The following is a 6,303-nucleotide window of genomic DNA, read 5'->3' on the forward strand; positions in this document are numbered from 1 at the left end:
AATATGTCTTAAGGACTGGATGATCGATGTGGTGAGAGCCGGCGGCTGACACCGCGCCGGGATGCTGCCTGTAATCCCGCTTCGGCGACGTTGGCACCTTGGGCCCACCCGTGGGCTGCTGTGCTGGCTCACCACTTCCGGGCGAGGAGGGGTCAGCTCTTGAGTTGGGGCTCCATCGGGGGAAGACTTCCGTTCCAGGGGCTTCCTCCTCGGTTCCGGGGACCAAGGCAGAAGCTGAGCTCCATTCTCCTGGCTGCTCGGCACCGCAGCAGAGGCCAGCAGGCTGCAGCCCCGGCCCCAAAGGCCAGGCTCCCCCCAGCTCCCTGCTCACCTGTGACTGGCTCCCCAGATGCAGGTGCCAATGCTCAAGGCAGCCTCTGGGAACCCTGAGGGGCTTGTGTTTTAAGAAGAGACAGTGGGAGTGTGATAGCAAGAGGCAGCTGTGCAAAGTGGTCAGGCTGGTCACCTGCAGAGTGAGACCACAAGCACTAGGACCAGCGGGGAGGGCCGGCTCCTGAGCCTCAAAACTGGAACCACGGGGCGGGTGCTTAGGGCAGGCAGAGGCAGGGAACCAGGGCTGGCAGTGCCTGTGGTGTTGAGCACCCGGGGTGAGCTTGGTTGGTCTGCCTGCCAGAGGCACACTAAATCTGAACCTTCTGCTTCTCCATTTTCTCAGCTGTAAAATGGGAATAAGGAGCCAATTCACCTCACAGAGCTGCTGTGAGGACATGAGGTTGGTGCCTGGTATACTAAAAATGTAGGGCAGTCCGGGTGGCTCAGTGGCTTAGCCCCGCCTTCAGCCCAGGGCCTGATCCTGGAGACCCGGGATCAAGTCCCACATCTGGCTCCCTGCATGGAGCCTGCTTCTCCCTCTGCCTGTGTCTCTGCCTCTCTCTCTCTCTCTCTGTCTCATGAATAAACAAAATCTTGAAAAAAAAAAAGGTTATTGACAAAAACAGTGACAAAAATACTAGTTCCCTGTTTGTTTCAATCAGAGACAATTAGCCCTTACTTGAGCACCTGTGATACATACACAATACTAACAGAGACCAGGTACTGCTTTTTGAGGCCCTGTGAGGTCCTGGGTGCTGTTCTGAGCACCTGGTTCATGTGCGCCGCCTCCGGTGAGGGTTGGAGGAGCGAGAGGTGTTCCCATCACACAGTGTGAGCTGGGATCTGAACTAGACCCAGGTCGCCTGAAAGCCCTGCTCTGAACCACTAGGTGAGTGACCTTCAAACTTCTTTGAAAAATAATACATTTTCCCCACACGACCCAGAGTATATACACACAGCCTTATAACTAAAGTGGAAGTTTCACAAACATGATACCCTTAGTATGTATGATGCGTGTAATATTTTTATTCCATTTCTTTTGTAAAAGAAATTCTTCATGACTCACTAGATTCTTTGCAACCTGTTCTTGAACCTCAACCTTCAGTTTAGAAGAAGCCACCTGCACCAGCCACCGTGTGGGAGACTTTCTGCGTTTCATATCATTTGACCCTCCTACCTGCCCAGGAGTTGGGTAGCCGTGTACCCGTTTTAGAAATGAGGAACAGAGATGGAGGAAGGAGGAGCAGCTTGGCCCCAGCTCTAACCATGCAGCTTGCCAGTGCTCAGCATCTCGACTGTCACTGCACCATATGCTCCTCTGAGGAAGTTCCCCATCCACCTGGTTCTTCCCCAATGTCCACCAGTGTCCGGCATGGAGCAGCCCCCCAGGAACTGTTGAATAAATCAGCGGTGTGTGTGGCCAGGGCACCAGGTCCTGTACTTGGCCTCCATAGCTCACCAGGCTCTGTTCCAGAGTTCTTTCTGGCTTCTCTTGGCTATCTGTCCTCCTTCCTTGTGTCTCCTGAAGGCAGGGGCCAGCTTGGCCTCACAGGCCTTCATCATGTCAAAGTGACCTTCACAGCAGAGAGGACTAGAAATACTTTCAGCAGGAGAGGAGGGGAGGGGCCCTCTCAGGAACTAGAGCAGGGACACCTGCAGCTCATCACCTGGGAAGCCCAGGAGGAAAGTTTGACAATCAGAGGAGGCAGAGAGGGAAGTGCAGGGGAGCAGTGGAGTTGTTCATCTGTAGGAGCCTGTGCAGAGGTGGGGTTAGCTCCACATCCTTGTAGGGAGGCTGCGGTGTCCTCATGGGTTAATGAGGAGACAATTACAAGGCAGAACCAGCAGCCTCCACCAGAAGTTTGCCTTAAATACAGAGGGAACTGGGTCTGCCTGTTAACTCCCCTGGCTCAGGACTTGAGGTTAAGCTGTGGGATCCTAACCATCCTAATGAGGGAGTCCTAAGGATCCAGACAGTGCTTGGGTCTGGAGGCCCAGCAAAAGGCTGGAGGAGGAGACGGGGCACAGAAGCAAGCTTGGGCGCATCCTGAGGGCCCAGAGCCCGCAAAGGGGTGGGAGCTATGGGGAGACTGTCTCAGAAAACCTGGGGAGGAAGATGGTGAGAAGAATGCACTGAAAGGGGGCAAGGCCCCTTGGGAGGCTGTCCAGTCCTCCAGGCTCAAAGCTCCTTCTCCACAGGGAAATTTCCATCTCCCTTTGCCAGGGACAAAGGCTGTTTCCCTTGGCTGTTTCTTCCTTGGGTTTTATACTGAAGTGGCTACTCTCTTCTGTTCGTAGAAGATTCCATTTGCTTCAGAGCCAATGAAGAGGAGACCTCAGAGGGATGAGCCAGCACTTTGGAGAACTGGGTCCCCACCCTTAACCATATAGTAAGGTTGCCTCATCCATGCTCTGGCCATACTATGGCTGCCTCATTCTGTGGGGCTCAAGATAACCTCCTCTCTAAATCATACCCATACCATTTGGGCTGTGGGATCCAGAGTTGCTCCCTCCCGCTTGCTTGGTAGCAGAATGATGAATCTCGCCATTTTGAGCTAGCATACCTAGGTTGGTTCCTTCTTAGCTGAGTGACCTTGGGCAAGTTATTTTAGTGCTCTCAGTCTTAGTCTCCCCATCTGTATAATGAGATATACTACTACTTATTTTATAGGGTTGTCATGAGGAGTCAGTGGACCCATTCATTAGTGAGAGCACCTAGTAAGTTATGGTTTTTGCTTTATTTATCCCTCATACAGGTACTGAGCAGTGTCTTAGCAAGGTCTGTGCTGGGTGGGGAGCTGGGATAAAGAACTGCATAAGATAAGGGCCTGCCTTCAAGGAGCTCAGTGCCCAGGGAGACAGACAATGAGAAGCTAAAGAAGCCTTGCTCTGGGATGGTGCTCATGCTGCAGCACACAGATGGACTTTGCCATGGGTGGGGTGTCCTACATGGATGGCCATGGTCTTGGGCAGGGGGCCACATTCCTCTGCTGGCTGCCTGCTGAGCACCTCTCATTTTCTGCTTTCTGCTGCATTCTGGAGCCTTGAGAATCCAACTCAGGACTTCAGACTCCAGATTCAGTGCTTCCCCTAAGAAGCCACAAAACAAAGATCCTATCTCCTGCTTCCTGCTGGCATCCGTTCCCCACCCCAGGACATCAGAGCAGAAGGAACCCCATGCATATTGGTTGGCTCTACTCTGTATGGAAGAGGAGCCCGAAGTCTGGCTGGAAAGGGTTTGGCTTGGGCCCTGCAGAGAGAAAGTCAGACCCAGCTGGGACCCAGCTCTCTCAACTCTCAGACTGGGGCTTTCCTACCCTGCTCACAACAACCTCTCCACCATGCACTCCCTCTTTTTGCTGCAGTAGGAGGGGTTGAGAGCAGAAAGAGTAGGAACCTTCTGGACCAGGCCCACTTATTCTCCCCAGAAGCTCTTAGGTCTCACATTTGTTGGATTTTTCCTTTTTGTTTCCTAATTTCTTTTTTTAAAAAAAGATTAAAGCATCATTAACATACAGTGTTATATTAGTTTCAGGTGTACAATATAGTGATTCAACAATTCTGTACATTACTCAGTGCTCATTGTGATAAGTGTACTCTTAATTCCCTTTATCTACCCTTCCCCTACCTACCTACCCTCTTGCAACCACCAGTTTGTTCTCTGTATTTTGAGTCTGTTTCTTTGGTCTCTTTTCTCTCTCTCTCTCTCTCTCTCTTTTTTTTTTTTTTTTTGTTTCTTAAGTTCCACATATGAGTGAAATTGTATGGTAGTTATCTTTCTCTGACCGACTTATCCTGTTTAGCATAATACCCTCTAGTTCTATCCATGTTGATGCAAATGGCAAGATTTCATTATTTTTCATGGCTGAATAATATTCCATTGCATACATATACCACTTCTTCTTTATCCATTCATCAGTCAGTTGACACTTGTGCTGCTTCCACATTCTGGCTGTATGGCTAATGCTGCCATAAATGTAGGGGTGCATATATCTTTTTGAACCTGATTTTATCTTTAAATCATCTTTTTTTCTTCCTCTTATTTTAGGTTCTTACCACCTACCTCATTTTTTCTCATCTCATATTCCTATTTGAACTCCTTTTACCAACCCTCCCATTTTTTGCACTTAAATAATTACTTTATTATCATTTTTACTTTTTGAGTTGGAGCCACACTTGCCATTGCTCCAAGTGAATCCCTCTCACTTACACAGCTTTTTATTTCCTAGGTTCTAATATCTTTTTTTTCAAAGATTTTATTTACCTTTTCATGAGAGACACAGAGAGAGGCAGAGACATAGGCAGAGGGAGAAGCAGGCTCCTCATGGGGAGCCCGTTGTGGGACTCGATCCCAGGATCCCGGGATCATGACCTGAGCCAAAGGCAGATGTTCAACCACTGAGCCACCCAGGTGCCCCTAGTATCTTACTTTTAAAAGTCCAGTTGATTGTATTATCCATAAACACTACTTTCAACTCCTGATTTCCTTTTAATATTTGCTTTAAAATTTTTTCATCCTTTTATTCTCATTCTAATTTTGACTTTTTGTAATTCTCTCATCCTACTTTTATTATCTATTCTTTTTAAAAGGTATTTTATTTATTCATGAGAGAGAGAGAGAGAGAGAGGCAGAGGGAGAAGCAGGCTCCATGCAGGGAGCCTGATGTGGGTCTCGATCCCGGGATTCCAGGATCATGCCCTGGGCCAAAGGCAGGCGCTAAACTGCTGAGCCACCCAGGATCCCCTATCTCTCTATTCTTTATTTCCCCTCCTCTTGCTCTCTCTTTGAAATCCTCTTTACCTGGGAATGGGCATTTCTGCCAGGAAGCAAGATGGAATGGGTGCCAGGGAATCATAATAAAGAAGGGCCCTGTGCACATCTTGGATGCCCCAGTACCCCTCACCCCCTGTTTGTGTGGTGGTGCATCTGGCATACCCTTTCAAGGAAGGAGCATTGTATCCCTCAGTTAACTCAGTGTGGTCACATCACTGGTTCATTGGAATCAAGTAGCTGCTGGGCCATTCATGTTAACTGAGACTTAAGAAGAGCTACATCTCTTGGGGTACCTGGGTGGTACAGTCGGTTGAGCAACTGACTCGTGGTTCAGCTCAGGTTGTGATCTCAGGGTTATGAGGTCAAGCCCTATGTCAGGCTCCACGTTCAGCATGGAGTCTGCTTGATATTATCTCTTCCTCTCTCCCTGCCCCTTCCATTTGTGCTCTTTCTCTCTCTCTAAAATAAATAAATAAATCTTAAAAAAAAAAAACGGAGTTGCATCTCTTAAGAGCTACAATCATCATTGTATCAAAAGTCCAAGAAATTTGAGCAACCATGCCAAAAGCATGATGTTCATGGATGGTACCCTCTTATATCAGTCAATCATCCACTTCTTCCCCTTCCCTGAGCTCCATCCAAGCTGCCATCATCTCTCACCCTAACCACTGCAACAGCCTCTGGACTATTCCACCTAAATTTGTGCTGTCTCCAACTCCACACAGAAGGTACAGCCATTTTTCTTGGAGTAACATCTGACTGTGTCATCCTCTGCTTAAAACCCTCCAAACACCTTGGCAAAACAGTGGGAGGTTAAGAGAATCAGGAGGTTCTCCTCCCTAGAGAACACAGACTCAGGTGCATGGTTTGGGCTCACATTTTGTGTGCCAGGAACCCCCGCCATCCTCAGCAGGACTTTTTGCCCAATAGCCATCACCCATCACCCCCACCACCCACTGGATTGGACCGTCCTACTTCCTGTTTTGGAAGAAAACATTTAATCCAATTAAGAAAACATGCTAATCCAGGGTTGTGGAGAAAGCATAGAGCAGACTCTATTTCTAGCATTTGGCAGTTTGAATCATTTAGATCAATTCTCAGGGTAGAAACAGAGATGCTGAAAAAAGTGAAAAATATGTTCTTAAAGGCATTAAAAAGCTGACAATATAGAAAGATGATACAAAGTCAAAGCTAAT

At 48.3% G+C, this 6,303-nt stretch overlaps 1 long non-coding RNA gene across 2 annotated transcripts in view; it reads left to right on the top strand.

The window, feature by feature from the left end:
• Positions 1-3,853, top strand: part of LOC112675714 (uncharacterized) — a 49,065-nt gene extending 45,212 nt beyond the window's left edge. The window contains exon 7 of one of the 2 annotated variants that reach the window (XR_007407392.1): positions 1,439-3,853. This is a non-coding gene — a long non-coding RNA (uncharacterized LOC112675714). The other variant, XR_003146025.3, reaches the window with a different exon arrangement.
• Positions 3,854-6,303: the final 2,450 nt, after the last annotated feature.

The sequence above is a fragment of the Canis lupus genome, chromosome 30, assembly GCF_003254725.2.
Source record: "Canis lupus dingo isolate Sandy chromosome 30, ASM325472v2, whole genome shotgun sequence".
NCBI lineage: Eukaryota > Metazoa > Chordata > Mammalia > Carnivora > Canidae > Canis > Canis lupus.